Source organism: Leptonychotes weddellii, chromosome X (assembly GCF_054177405.1).
Source record: "Leptonychotes weddellii isolate Sample4059 chromosome X, ASM5417740v2, whole genome shotgun sequence".
In the NCBI taxonomy this organism is placed as follows: domain Eukaryota; kingdom Metazoa; phylum Chordata; class Mammalia; order Carnivora; family Phocidae; genus Leptonychotes; species Leptonychotes weddellii.
In genome coordinates, this window is record NC_138385.1 from 29812820 (window position 1) to 29829314 (window position 16495).

Below are 16495 nucleotides of genomic sequence, written 5' to 3' on the forward strand. Positions count from 1 at the left end.
TAATTGCCCTCCAGACATTTCCTTTTTAGATGTTGTACAAGCATCTCAAATAAAATATGTAGTTACCATTGATGGCAATGGTGCAGAGTTTGTTGTGTAACAATCCTACTGATAAGAACTCGAGGAAAAGCTAGACAAACCTACTTGAAGGTATTGGAAAGCTTTAGATATAGAAAGCACTTGTGGGACCAATATCCCAGAGAAAAGGTAACAGGGGAGTACCTGACATTTAGTACAACTTTTCCCCAGGAGAGTTGCGTGCAGAAATTTGAGCAATCACACATGGCTGAGGAAATTTATTGAAGCTCAAGGTCCCAAAAGGAGGATGAGACCTGATAAACACTTCTAGCTTTTATTTCAGACCTGAAAAGAATATACCTTATAAGCACTGGTGAAATAAAAATAGATTACCCCTTACAAGGACTAAGACATAGCTTTGAATCAGTATATTCCTTGATTAGATTAAGGTAATCAGCCCCTAATCTGAATAATTTGTAAAATGAGCACTATATCTTTCCTAGAGAACAATAATATTCAGATTCTGAATCTCTATCTTTTTATTTACAATGTCTGACATTCAATCAAAACTAGTCAGTTAAATGTCAACCAGATACTGTATGTCATGTGATAGAAGAATCCAAGACAACCTATGAAATAGTCTTACAAAAAGAAAGAAAGGATAAACATAGATCAGCTCCAAATCTCTGGATCCAGCTTTTAATTAAGAGCAGGGAACTGCAAATAATTTGTATAAAGGGCCAGAGAGTAAATATTGTAAGTTTTGTGGATTAGATATGGTCTCTCCTGCATGTTCTTTTTTTTTTTTTAATTTTCAACCATTAAAAATGAAAAGAACATTCTTAGTTTGCACACCATACAAAAGCACATGGTTGGTCAAATTTGGTCCATGGACTATAGTTTACCAGCTCTGATTCACATAAAATATAAAAGACAGGGAAACATATTGATCTATACTACACAGAAGCAATCTGTAAAAGTTAGTTTGGAAAACTATCCAGAACAAATGACTAAGTTTCTTTTTCCTTGCTATAAATAAGTGGCATAAAAAAACGGAGAGTGAACCTACAGATAAAAATAATTTAAAATACATATCTGTCCGTGGCAATGTGTGGACATTATGTTAACTTTAATTTTTAAATGTTAAAAACACGGGGGTGCCTGGGTGGCTCAGTTGGTTAGCCGACCGACTTGATTTCAGCTCAGGTAATATCTCAGGGTTGTGAGATCCAGGGTCGCGTTGGGCTCTACGCTGGGTGTGGAGTCTGCTTAAGATTCTCTGCCCCTCCCCCTACTCTAAAATAAATAAATAAATAAATGGTAAAAAAATGTACGATATTTATGACAAATGGAATTTTAAATACTGCCTGGATATTTTATGATATACAGTAATTTTAATTAATATTTAGGTATCATAATCATACTGTGATTACTGTTTCTGAAAGTATCCTTATATTTAAGAGATACATTTTGAAATATTTATTAAAAAATGAGATAGCATCTGGGATTTGCTTCAAAACAGTATGAGGGAAGAGGATGAGCCGATGGACCACATTTTAATGATTGCTGGGGATTATTGAGGAGTATATTAGAATTAATTATACTATCCTATCTGCTTTGCATATGTTTAAAATTCTTCATAGTATAAAAAGTATAAAAGTTGTTAAAATGTGACAGAGACTTTAGAATGACTCTTATGAAATGTTCAAAAAATGAATTAAAAATGTAAAATATCAGAGAACTGGTAACTAAAAATCAAATAATAATTTTAGACTTAAGAAATATAATAACTGAATTTAGAATTCAGAAGATTAAATTTCTGCTTCTGTCCAAGACTGACTTCCAGAAACAAGATTTATCTCCTGACCGAAAGAATTAAAAAAATCAGAAAAAATATACAAAATAATAGTTTTTAGACATTAGGTGTCTGGTAGCACAAGACAGGGTTTCCAGGGAAATGGGAAATAGTCCTAAGACTATTCCAGTTTACTTGATGGAAAGAGATTTCAGGCTACTGTATATGGAGGAGAAATCCAGATGGAAAAAGGGCTCAAGAACTCCAAAGGGGTCTTCTCAATTCTTTAGACAAGTACTAATCAGAACATGTGTCAGGAAAAAAATAGCCAAGGCCAGAAAACACACACACACACCTGAAAGAATTAGAGGCAGCAGTTCCCGGAGTTGGAAATAGTTTGTGTTTCCACCAGCCACAATGAGGAAAAAAGCCTCATCCTTCACAGCAATTTGGATAGGATATTCAGAAGGCTATTGCCTCAATAAAGACAAAGTCAAGCCTAGAATAAAGGTTGCACTGATACTCCCTAACAAAAATGTAAACCTCAAAAAGGCCAAATTATTCCTGAATAAATGAACTGTGTTGCAGAAAAAACTCAAGAATATTCACAGGAATACAAAAATAATCAGCAAGATAAAATCCACAATATGTAGCATTCAGTTAAAAATTACCAAGCATGCAAAGAAGCAGGAAAATGGGACCCAGAATGAGGAGAAAAGCTAATCAATAGACCCAGAAACAAAACTGATGATAAAATTAGTAGGCAATGACATTAAAACAGTTATAATGAGCTTCCATATACTCAAAAAGATAGATATTAAGTAGAGTCATGGAAGATATAAAAAAGGCCAAAATAAAACTTCTAGAAAATAAAAAGACAATATTTGAGATAAAAAATACACTGGATAAGACCAACAGCAGATTCAAAACTAAAAAAAACTATAGCAAACTTAAAGACACAGCAATAGAAACTATCCAAAATAAAACATGTAGAGGAAAAAAAAAACAGTCATAAAAATGGACAGAGCATCAGTGAAAACTGGGACAATATATGTGTAATTATAACCACCAAAGAAGATTTTGAGAAAGAAAAATATCTAAAGAAATGAAGGCCAAAAATATTCCAAAACTGATTAAAACTATAAATCCAGAGATCCAAGATGTTCGACAAAACTCAAGCAGAAAAATACATGAGGAAAATTGCACCAAGAAACATGATATTCAAACTACTTAAACTAGTGATGAAGAGAAAATCTAAAAAGTAGCCAGAAAGAAAAGTCACATTATGTTCAGAGTAAAAAGTGTAATAATAACAGCCAATTCCATGTCTAGAACAATGGAAAAGAGAAGACTGTACAGCAACATCTTTAAAATACAGAAAGAAAAAAATTGCTATCATCCCAAAATATTATACCAGAAAAAATATCTTCTAAAAATAAAGATGAAATAAAGATTTTCTTAAACATAGAAAAGTTGAAAGAATTCATTACCAGCAGAACTTCACTGCTAGCAATGTTAAAGGGAGATTCTTAGGCGAAGGAAAACCATAGAGATGAAGATCTGGTTTTAGACTCATAAATACAGAGAACAAACTGGTGGTTACCAGAGGGGAGGTGGGTGCAGGAGATGAGCAAAGTAGGTGAAGGGAATTAAGGGGTACAAACTTCTAGTTATAAAATAAGTAAGTCACAGGGATGAAAAGTATAGCATAAGGAATATAGTCAATAATACTGTAATATTGTTTGGTGGCAGATGGTGACTATACTTAATCGTGGTAAGCACTGAGTAATGTACAGAATTGTTGAATCACTATGCTGTACCCCTGACACTAATATAGCACTGTGTATTAACTATACTTCAATAAAAAATCTAGTTTTATACAAAGGTATAAGGGGGACCAGAAATGGTAAATATGTATAATTATAAATTATATTTTTAAAAGTTTAAATATTTGAAAATATTGAAAAGGATTTAAGGTAATTAGCAATAAAATGTATGACAGTAACCCAAAGGCCAAGAAGGTATGAAAGAGAAGTAAATTATTGTAAGAATCTTATTCAATAAGTAAAGTATATTTTTACTTTCAGTAGACTGTGATATTGTAAAGATATATACTATAAATCATAAAGCAACCACTAAATTTTTTAAAAGGGTTATAGCTAATAAGCCAACAAAGGAGATAAAATGGAACTATAAAAATACATTTTACTTTGTCAAAAAGAAGGTAGAAAAAGGATTAAAGGAAAACAAGTAGATGAGTCAAATTTAAAAAACACAAAAAGCTAGATTTAAAGCCACCTTCTCCATACACAGTTAATGTAAATTGTCTAAAAACTCCAATTAAAAGCATAGATTGTCATACTGTATAAAAAAGCAAGACTCAACAACATACTGCATACAAGGAACTCGGGATAAATATAATGTCATAAGTTAAAAGGATGGAGAACAATATACCATGGTAAAACTAATGAAGAGAAAGCTGGGTGGCTAGATTAATATCAGTCTAAATACATAGCAATGCAAACATGTTATCTGGAATAAAGAGGGTCACTTCATAATCATCAATCAATCAGTTTATATAGAGAACATAACAATGCCAAGCATTTATGCAACTAATAATGAAGCTTCAAATACATGAAGCAAAAATGTATAGAATAGCAATAAGAAATGGACATTTCATAAATAAAACAGGATATTCCAATAACTCTTTCTTAATAATTGATAGGGACAATTAAAATCAGTAAGACACTGAAAAATTGAATAACACTATTTACTGACCAAGTTGATCTAATTTGCATTTATAAACACTCCACGCAATAACATCAAAATAAATATTCTTTACAAGTGCACATGAAAAATTTACTGAGATACCATATTCTGAGTCTAAAACAAGTATCACTACATTTAAAAGATTCAAAATAATACAAAGTATGTTATTTGATTGTAATGTAAGTAAATTAAAATCAATAACAAAAAGTTATCTATAAAATCCCTAAATGTATTTCACAACTAAAAAAACATATTTTTAAATAACCTGAGTCAAAAAATAGGAATCAAAAAGGAAATTAGAAGGTATTTTGAACTAAATTAAAATGCAAACACAACATATTGAAATTTGTGGGAAACTTAAAATAGTAATTAGAGAAAAATTTTATAGCACTAAATGTCTATACTAAAAAAGAAGCAAGTTCTCAAACAATGACCTCAGTTTCCATTTTAAGAAAGTAGAAAAAGAAATTAATGCTAAAGAAAGTAGAGGATAATGGATTTATATATAGAATATATAAAAAGAACTCTCAAAAAGCCATATAACAAACTGAGGGTTCTGGAGGGAAGGGGGTGGGGGCAGGGGTTGGCCTGGTGGTGGGTGTTGAAGAGGGCGTGTATTGAGTGGAGCGCTGGGCGTTATGCGCAAACGGTGAATCATGGAACACTACATCAAAAACTAATGATGTAATGTATGGTGATTAACATAACACAATAAAATAAAATTTTAAAAAAAGCAATATAAAAGACATACAGCAAAAAAGGAAACATTTATTCAAGAAAATTACTAAAATTTGGTAAGCACAGCAAGAGCCTGTGGCATTTGAACCACAACCTGTTCCCTCCCTCTCTGATACCAGACAGCAAAATAGAAACTCCACTCCAAGCTGGTGCAGTCAAGAACATAGCGCTTCCTCATCTCCCAGCAACCAGTCAGAGGGTGTGGTATCCTCCCAGGAGAGGGAGGACATTAGCATTTCTCATCCCTACCCCCCCACCTGTTGCTGAAGGTATGTTCTGGGTAAATATGGGTGAAAAATGGGGCTCCTTTTCTGCTGACTCTCCTGCCATGAGATGCAGGCTCTACCTTGGGTACAGCATGCAGAGAACACTAGGGTCCAGACTGCGCTCTCTCTCGAGCTCATAGGTAGTGGTTTCACACCAAGAGAGGCAAGCCAAGAAGACTGAAGACTACTGGCCCCTTGCTCCCAGTGCCCAGCTCTTAAAAGAGCAGTGTCGGGGCGCCTGGGTGGCTCAGTTGGTTAAGCGACTGCCTTCGGCTCAGGTCATGGTCCTGGAGTCCCGGGATCGAGTCCCACATCGGGCTCCCTGCTCAGCGGGGAGTCTGCTTCTCCCTCTGACCCTCCTCCCTCTCCTGCTCTCTGTCTCTCATTCTCTCTCTCAAATAAATAAATAAAATCTTAAAAAAAAAAAAAAAGAGCAGTGTCATACAAAGATAACTATACTTTCTGTGTCCTCATGTTACAAGCCATGGTTCAGAGACTTTGCTCTGGGGAGAAAGCAGGCCTTAAAACAAAAAGCTCCAAAGCTCTCCTCAAAGTAATTGACTTCATTTGCACTAGATTATCCAGAAGTTTAAGCCTGAAGACACTCTCAAAAACAGTGGAGGTTTTGGAGTAAAACAATTAAGAGGAGACTGGCAGACTTATTAAACATATAATCTAAATCGTAGGCCAGATAATTTACCAGAAAGAACCAGGGAAAGAGAGCCCTCTTGGAGTCAGAACAAATCTCAAGCACTGACCACACAAACTATCCCTACGAAGGAGTCTAAATTTAATTGGATCAGTTGGTGAAGCCATTTATGTCCAGGTCATTGTTTGTAAACAATAGAGCAGTCCGCCAGCAATTAGTGGAGCTTAACAGCTGGGAGTGGTCAGTGAAAGAGACAATAAAAGAGAGACCTAATGAAACCACTGTCATCACAGGGAGAATGACAATGGGCAACCTATGGCTGCATCCTCTTAGGAGCAATATCACGAATTTCACACTGTGGGGGGGGGGCGGTGGAGCTAATAAAACAAATGCTATAAATATATCTTGTCCTTCCTTTCTTCTCTCATATTTAAAAAAAGATAAAAATTTATATCAATAATTTAATAATGCATTGTTGTATTTGTATCATATGTTATGTAATATGCATAACAATAATACCACAGAAAGAGGGAAAGGGGAATAGGGTTATAGAGGAGTAACATTTTTGTATCTCACTGGAATTAAGTTAGTACAAATCTGAAGTATATTCTGGTAGGTATACTTAAAAACATATAGTGAAAAAATCATTAAGGAATTTAAAATGCCACATGAGAAAATATTAACTTAATGTAAGGGGATGCAGTAAAAAAAGGAATAGGAAAACAAAAAAGATATGAGAGAGGAAGAATATACTTAGCAATCATGGTTTCTAATACCATCTTCCAATAAAAAGACTCCTTGGAGAAATGGCTGATTCTATGATTGGGGCAAGATATATCCAAGTTGGGGCTTATAACTCTTTATACTGCCAGAACATAGGGAACTACTGGAAAAAATGAAGAAGAGGAAATATGTCAAAGTGAAACAGAAGCCACCCGAAAGAGATACCAAAGATCAAAGCTGGAACAATTTGAGCAGCAAAATAAATGAAGTAGCATTGGATTCTAATGCTGTATTATTTTACTAGGGCTGCCATGACAAAACCACAGAGTAGATGACTTAACAAAAATGTATTTTCTTACAGTTCCGGAAATTATACATGAAGATCAAGGTGTTAGGAGGTTCAGTTTCTTCAGAGGCCTTACTCCTTGACTTACAGATGGCTGTCTTCTTCCTGTGTGCCCACATGAACTGCCTTTGCTCTGTGCTTGTGCATACCCTGGTGTCTCTCTGGATGTCCTAATTTATTTTCATAAGTATATCAGAGTGATTTGTTTACAGCCCACCCTAATGCATTCATTTTAATTTAATTACTTTTTTATTTTTATTTATTTTTAAAGATTTTATTTATTTATGTGACAGAGAGAGACACAGCGAGAGAGGGAACACAAGCATGGGGAATGGGAGAGGGAGAAGCAGGCTTCCGCGGAGTTGGGAGCCCGATGCGGGGCTCGATCCCAGGACCCTGGGACCATGACCTGAGCCGAAGGCAGACAATTAATGACTGAGCCACCCAGGTGCCCCTTAATTTAATTACTTTTTTAAAGGCCCTATCTCCAAACGCAGGTATTGTGGTTACAGTTTAAACATATAAATTTGGGGGGGACACAATTTGGTTCATAACAAATGCAAAGTATAAAATAAATATACATCAGTCCATACTGATATAAATAAGTGATTCAATAAATTTTTTAAAAAATGGAGAAAAGTCTCTTGTGCTGAAGAATTACAAATGAATTTTGTAAATATTCCACTCCACAAGAGGGGGAGCATATCTCTCCATTCCTTTTTTTTTTTTTAAAGATTTTATTTATTTATTTAATTGACAGAGAGAGAGAGAGAGACAGCGTGAGGGGGAACACAAGTAGGGGGAGTGGGAGAGAGAGAAGCAGGCCTCCCGCTGAGCAGGGAGCCCGATGCGGGGCTCGATCCCAGGACCCCAGGATCATGACCTGAGCCGAAGGCAGTCACTTAACCAACTGAGCCACCCAGGTGCCCCTCTCCATTCCTTAAGTGCGGGCAACACATAGTGACTTCCTTTCAAAGAGTACAGTATATAAAGGGGGAAAAGAGCAACTTTACAATGGAGAGACCTGACAAACACTACTTCCTAAAGTTTATATGAAAACTCAGTGGAACTAAAATAGGAAAGACAATTTGAAAACAAAGTTGGAAGACTCACACTTCTCAAATTCAAAACTTACTATAAAGCAATAGTGATCAAGAGACTATAGTAATGGAATAGATTAGAATAGAATAGAACTGAAAGTCCTCACATAATACTGTATCTATGGCCAATGATTTTTTTTTTGAAGATTTTTTTTTTTTTAATGAATTTATTTGACAGATAGGGACACAGCGAGAGAGGGAACACAAGCAGGGGGAGTGGAGAGGGAGAAGTAGGCTTCCCACTGAGCGGGGAGCCTGATGCGGGGCTCGATCCAAGGACCCTGGGATCATGACCTGAGCCGAAGGCAGACGCTTAACGACTGAGCCACCCAGGCGCCCCTATGGCCAATGATTTTTGACAAGGATGCCAAAACTATCCCATGGAGAAAGAATAGGCTTTTCAACAAATGGTACTGGAACAACTGGATAGCCATATGCAAAAGAATGAAGCTAGACCCTTATGTCACAACATATACAAAAATGGATCAAAAATCCTGACTATACCAAGATTCACCAAAGATGTCTAGTAACTGGACCACTCATAAATGGTACAGGCACTTTAGAAATTTGTTTGGAATCATCATAAAAACTTAAACATACATCTATCATATAACACAACCATCCTACTTCTAGGTAGTTACCTAAGAGAAACAAGAGCATAAATCCACTGAAAGACTTATACACAAATGTTCAAAGAAGCATTACTCATAATATCCCCAAGCTAGAGGCAATCCAAATGTGCATATACATGTAAATAAACAAATCATAGTATATTCAATCAGTGGAAAACTACTCAGCAATAGAAACACAATTGATACCCACACCAATATAGATGAATCTCAAAATAATTATGCTTAAAGACAATCAAAAACACAAAATACATAACTGATTATTCCATTTATATTAATTCTAGAAAATGCAACCATGATGCAAATTTTATCAGTGATTATCTAGAAATGGGTGGAAACAGGGTTTGAAGGAGGCATTACAAAGAAGCACAAGAAAACTTGTGGTGAGATATGTTTGTTATCTTGTGGTGATAGTTTCTTGGGCATATGCTTACATCAGAAATTATAAATTGTGTAGTTTAAATACATGCAGTACATTTTGTGTCAATGATATCTCACTGCAGCTGTTAAAAAGAGCTATATAGATGCACGTAAGGGCATATTAGATAGAGTAGAAGAGGGAATATGTGAACTAAAAGGTAGATCCAAATAAAATATCCAAACTGAATGTTAGAGGAAAAAAAGTTTAGGTACTACAAAAGGGCATGAAAGTCATATGCTAGGTCTAATATATGTTTAATTTGGTGGGCCAGAAGCAAAGGAGAGAAAAAATGGCATAGAAGAAATATTTGAACTGTAGTGATCGAGAATTGTCCAAAGCTCTCAAAAGCCATGATTTCAAGAAACTGTATTCCCTAATTAGGATAAATTCAATGGAGGTCACATCTAGGTATATCACAGTAATAATATGAAAAGATAAAAATAAACATTTTAATACAACCATATACAAAATAAGCATATTATTATAAAAGGAGCAACACTAAACAGATAGCCAATTCTTCAACAGAAATAGTGAAAGCCAGAAAACCATGTAATTACATTTTAAAATGCTGATTATAGATAATAATCTCCAATTTAGAATTTTACACAAAGGAAGAAATATCTCAAAAAACTGTCACAAGTCCAGATGAATTGGAGAGAGTGAACTGTCAGGTATTGGAGTAGTCAATTATAGCAACAAGCCCAAAATGAAAGTAACATTCAACCTTTAATCATATAGCAAGAGGCTAAACCAGAGAAAACTCTGACTCCCCCCTGTTCCATTTTCTTTCATGAAATGGCATGCTGATTGAGGATCAAGTGGATCAGCAGATATAGGTTTGTTTTTTTTTTCCACTGCCAAAGGAGTCTCAAAAAAAGGCTCTTGGAGTTTTATAGACTCTGGACTTGGGGGACTGGAGAGGGGAAAGTAGAAGGTCTGGTAAGTACCAAGTACTGAGAGAGCGTGGAGACAAGTATCTTCAAACTTCCCCCCTCTGCCCATAAGAAGGCCTAGGCAGAGGTACCCGAGGAAGGCCCCAGATAAAGAGGCCTCTAAATAAAGGCACCTGAGGTAGGAATGCAAAATACACATAAGAACATGGCCAGCCAGTGGAATCTGAGCCCTTGACTGCAACTCCCTTCAGAGACTGGCTATGTACCAAACCTCATGTGAAAAGGGCAGCTTTCCCCTGTAAGGACTGCCAGATAAAGCCTTGGTAATTGGCTATGCAACAATCACACATAGGGCCTGAAAAATCTCATAGTTTTTTGGCCAGGAGCCAGACTCCTTCAAAATAAACTGTAATCAAGGTATTTTCAGAAAAACAAAAAACTAGGAAACTTTATCATCAGCAGCCCTGAACTAAAAGAAATACCAAAAGAGATGTTATTCAAGTAAAAAATATTAATCCAGATGGAAGCATAGAAATGCAAGAAAGAAAAAAGAACAATGCAGAAAATATATGTGTAGGTAAATATGAGTATTTACTACATAAAACAATAATAATGTCATGCTGAATACTGAAGAAAGAACAAAAGAATGTATCACTGATGAGCTACTAGTGGAGAAAACAGAATAATAAAAATACTTGATTACTCCAAAAATAAGGAATAAAAAAAATAAATCATAGAACAGATCCACATATCAAGAATAAAAAGTAAGTTGGTAAATTTAAACCCAAACTTCATCAAAAATTAAAAAAAACCCTCCAAATGAAAATAAAGGTTTAGAATGAATTTTTTAAAGATTTATTTATTTATTTGTGAGAGGGAGAGCACACAAGCGGGAGTGTTACAGGATTTTTGTTCTCTTAGTGCCCACAGTTCTTTGTCACGCTGCTTCGAAAAATGAAGAGGTAGACCAGACAAAGAGTGGTGGGCAGCAAAGCAAAGTTTACTGAGCCATAGTACAAAGCTCCCAGAGAGGGAGGGGACCCAAAAGGGTTTCCATTTCGGCCTTCAAATTTAGGGGGTTTTATAAACTCTTTGCAGAACTATCTTGAGCATCCTGAGTGTGGGCCCCTTGTGGATTGGCTGCTAAAGTGTGCCAATCAGGGCTTTGATCATGTACCTGTCTACCTGTTGGGTTATTGTTCATGTGTTGATGGTTCTTTGGGCTGATGTTTGGAGACTAACTGCCTCAACTTGTGATAGTGACCAATGTTTTATGGTTAATTGTTTCATTTCAGGATGTTTTGCAAAAGTCATTCCTTCAAAGGCTGCTAGACAGGATGCTATTGTGGTCTTGTCTAAGCTGTAGAACAGGATGCTAGTGCAGTTTTGTCTTAGCTGTCCTGGCCTTTTTGCTTTATTGTTGGGGACCCTGGCCCTGACTACCTAAGTGTCCAATTAACTTCTAACAGGAGGGGCAGAGGGAGAGGGAGAGTCTTTTAAGCAGGCTCTGTGCTGAGCGTGGAGCCCAGCATGTGAGCTTGATCTCATGACCCTGACATCACAACCCAAGCCGAAACCAACAGTTAGACACTTAACTGACTGCACGACCCAGGCGCCCGTAGAATGAATTTTTAAAGCTACTTTTCATAAGAGACACAATTTAAACAAAAATTCAGAAAGCCTGAAAGCAGTAAGATAAATATATGTCATGCAAATTTTAATTAAAGATACCTAGTGAAATGACACTAATATTAGACAAAGCAGATTTTAAGGTGATAAGGCTTACTAGAAATTGAAGGGATATTTTAGAATAAAAGGTCAATAAGGTAGAACAATATAATAAATTATATGCCCTCTCATCATAGCTTAAAAATATAGAGAGTAAAAACTGACAGAGTAAAAGGGGAAAAATATTTTTAAAAATCTACACTCATAGTAGATTTCAGCATACCATCCTGAGTAATACATTAATCAGACAAAAACATTTAAGGTTATATATAAAATTTTAACAATGTGGTTGACAAAATTAATCCAACTGACATTTATAGAAAGGCATGTCAACTACAGAATGCAAATTCTTGGAACACTTACCAAATTGGCCATATGCTGAGCAATAATACAAATCTCAGCTAATTTTAAGAACCCAAATCACACAAATTATATAATCTGACCGGAATGGGAATAATCTTGAAAACACTGACAAAAAAGGTAACAAGGAAACAAATCTCCCAAATATTTTGAAATTTCACAATGCTTTTTTAAATAACCCATGGGTAAAAGAAAAAAATAGCAATGAAAATGAGAAAATATATTTAATGATAATGAAATAACAATATTAAATATAAATTATATTATAAATTATTAATATAAACTATAATATTAAAACTTGTTAGAGGTAGATAAAACCACTCTTATGGTGTAATGTATAGCCTGAAATGCATATATTAGAAAAAAAATAAAGGGGAATATTCTGAGGGGCCAAGAAGAATGTTCCTGAGAATCATCAGCCCATGGGAAAAGAAGGGAGCTTACCTTCTTGCTTCTATTCTCAATTAATCAAGAGCTTTTCCATGGACTCCCACACTTCTAGGCCTCCTCACACTTCTACACTGTGTGTTCATGTGTGCGGGGCAGATTCTCACAGATATCTGCCATTGCAGAGTAAGATAAGCCCTGGTGAAGTGAGGTAAAGTGCTGTCAGGTTACACCTGTGTGAAATTGGCTGCCACAACAATGTCTGGTGAAAAAAAGCAGGCCTAGAGCATGCGACGTGAGGCCCAAGATGGGCCCAATACAACATCCATTTCAAGTCAAAAAAAAAAAAAAAGAAAAGAAAAAGAAACAAGTTAAAAGTAAAAGAAAGCAAACAGAATGAAATAACAAGGAGCAGAAATTAATATAAAAACACTATCCTAGAGAAAATATCACTAAGCACAGTTTGTTTCTTTGAAAAAGACCAATAAAATTGATAAACCATTGGCAAGACTGAGAAAGAAAAAAGCCAAATAGAAAAGGTACACATTGTGAATATTGAGAAGTAAAAATTTTATTGAACCTACAAACATCAAACAAATAAGAGGATATTATGAACAGCTTTATACCAATAAATTTGAAAATTTAAATAAAATTCATAACTTCCTATAAAAGTACAACCTATACAATGTACACAAGAAAAATATAGATCTGAATAATTCAACTCAAAGAAAGAATATTAAATTTATATTTTAAAAAAGATAGTTTTACCAGTGACTTCCTCACACATACTCATAAATGTCCCCAGTCGTACCCAAACTTCCAGTGAATAGAGAAATATTCAATGCTTCCCAATTCACTTAATGAAGTCAACATAACTTTAACACTAAAACCTGACAAGGTCAATGTGTAGATGCAATATTACAAGTTTATTCCTACCATAAACATATGTGCAAAAAGCATAAACTGAAGCCAGCAATATATAATAAATGTAATACATGATGAAGGTGGCTTTTTTCAGGAATGCAAGATTGGTTTAACATTTGCAAAGCAATCACTGAAATTCACTACATAGAATAAGGGGAAAAAAATCATATGATGATCTCAACAAATGTAATAAAAGTATTTGATAAAATTCAAGATTCCTTAATGATAAGGGAGGAAAAAAATTCTTAGAAAATTAGGAATATTAGCTGTGGGTCTTTCATATATATGGCCTTTAAGTTGTTGAGGTATATTCCCTCTATTGCTACTTTGTTGAGGGTTTTTAGCAAGAATGGATGCTGTATTTTGTCAAATGCTTTTTATGCATCTATCTAGAGGATCATATGGTTCTTATCCTTTCTTTTATTAATGGGAGAACAGTATGGAGGTTCCTTAAAAAATTAAAAGTAGAACTACCCTATGATCCAGCAATTGCACTACTAGGTATTTATCCAAAGGCTACACAAATACTGATTCAAAGGGACACATGAACCACTATGTTTATAGCAGCATTATCAGCAATAGCTAAATTATGGAAAGAGCCCAAATGTTCATCAACTGATGAATGCATAAAGAAGTGGTATATATTTACAATGGAATATTAGCCATCAAAAAGAATAAAATCTTGCCATTCATAATGACATGGATGGAGCTAGAGTGTATTATGCTAAGTGAAATAAGTCAGTCAGAGAAAGACAAATACCATATGATCTCACTCGTATGTGGAATTTAAGAAATGAAAAGATGAACATAGGGGAAGGGGGAAAAAAACAGAGAAGGAAACAAGCCATAGGAGACTCTTAACAATAGAGAACAAACTGAGGGTTGATGGAGAGGAGATGGGTGGAGGAAATGGGCTAGATGGGTAATGGGTATTAAGGAGGGCACTTGTGATGAGCACTAGGTGTTATATGTAAGTGATGAATCACGAAATTCTACTCCTGAAACCAATATTACACTATAAGTTAACTAATTAGAATTTAAATACAAAATTGAAAATAAATAAATAAATAAATAAATAAATAAATAAATATTAGAAATAGAATGAAACTTCCTTAATTTCAGGGTTTCCATAAAATCCCTAGAACAATTATCAGACTTAATTACAAAATGTTGAAAGCCTTTCCTTTGAGGAGTGAGACAACTTCTTTACAATATTGAGTTGAAAGTCCTAGCCAATGCAAGAATAAAAGAGAAATGTATTTTTAAAGGCATACAAAATGGAAAGAAAGAAAACTCATTCATTTCAGAAGGTGTGGTTGTATATATAGAAAATCCAAAATATTTACAAGTAAACTATTAGAATTAATAAGTGAACCTTAGCAAGGTTGTTGAATATAAAATTAATGTTCAAAATTCAAGCATGTTGTAATTTTCCCATTTTAAAAAATAGAAAAGAAAACTTAAAAAATAAATACTATTTATAATAACATCAAATTATCACATATATAAGAATAAATCTAATGAAAACTATAAGACAGCTACAAACTTTATATATTTCTGAGAAGAATTAAAGAATATTTCTTAAAAGGAAAGATACATCTTATCAATAGATTGAAAGATCTATAGATTCAATGCACTTCACAAAAAAATGTATATCCAAATGTCCAGTAAGTTTATGAAAAATGCACTACCCCATTAGTCATTAGGGAATGCAAATTAAAACCTGGAGATACACCTAAAACCCCACTGGAATAGCCATAATTTAAAAAGACTGGCAAAACTGACTGACAAGAATCAGGATCAGTTGAAATTCTTATGCACCACTCATTTTGCAAAGTTGTCAGTATCTACCAAAGTTAAACTTATGTATACATAAGACCCAGCAATTCATCTCCCAGCTGGGCACCTAACAAAAAGTCGTATGTATATGCACCAAAAGACATGTATAAGATATATTCATAGCAGCCTATTTGTGGTAACCTGACATTGAATAATGCAATTATCCAATAGCAGTAGAAATGTTTATTTATTTATTTTTAAAGATTTTTACTTATTTATTTGACAGAGAGACACAGCGAGAGAGGGAACATAAGCAGGGGGAGTGGGAGAGGGAGAAGCAGGCTCCCTGCTCAGCGGTGGTGCTCGATCCCAGGACCCTGGGATCATGACCTGAGCCAAAGGCAGATGCTCAACGACTGAGCCACCCAGGCACCCCAACAGTAGAAATGTTTAATGAATTGCTTTATGAGAATGAAGCCACTAACACCACACATAGAAAATATGGATGAGTTTCACTGAACCAAAAAACCAGAAACAAAAGTAAATGATACATAATTTCCTTTATAGAATTAAAATAGGGCAAAACTAAGCTATGATATTATCAGTCTGGTATTACTACTCAACTGTGGGTCAGTGAGTCAGGGTAGTGACTGATCAGAAAACGTGAGGGGGCCTTTAGAGTGCTAGCAGTACTCTATTTCTCAATTATAGGTGATTGGTATATGTTTACTTTGTGATGATTCACCACACTCTATACTTATGTGATCTTTTCTATTATGTTCAAATAATATTTAACAATCAGATTTATCAAAGCTGAGATTACCTTCTTTTCCTTAAACTTGCTTCTCCTCTAATGCCTGCCAATTCAAGGTAAGCAGCCATTCTTGATTGTCCGATCTTTCTAATCAGCCACTTTGTTTTTTCTACCAACTACCTATCTTTAAACCCATCTATGGTACTTCCATTACTT

The 16495-nt window shown here is 34.9% G+C and overlaps 1 pseudogene; it reads left to right on the forward strand.

The window, feature by feature from the left end:
* LOC102734766 (homeodomain-interacting protein kinase 2-like) overlaps window positions 1–16495 on the forward strand; it is a 176392-nt pseudogene that overhangs the window by 3113 nt on the left and 156784 nt on the right.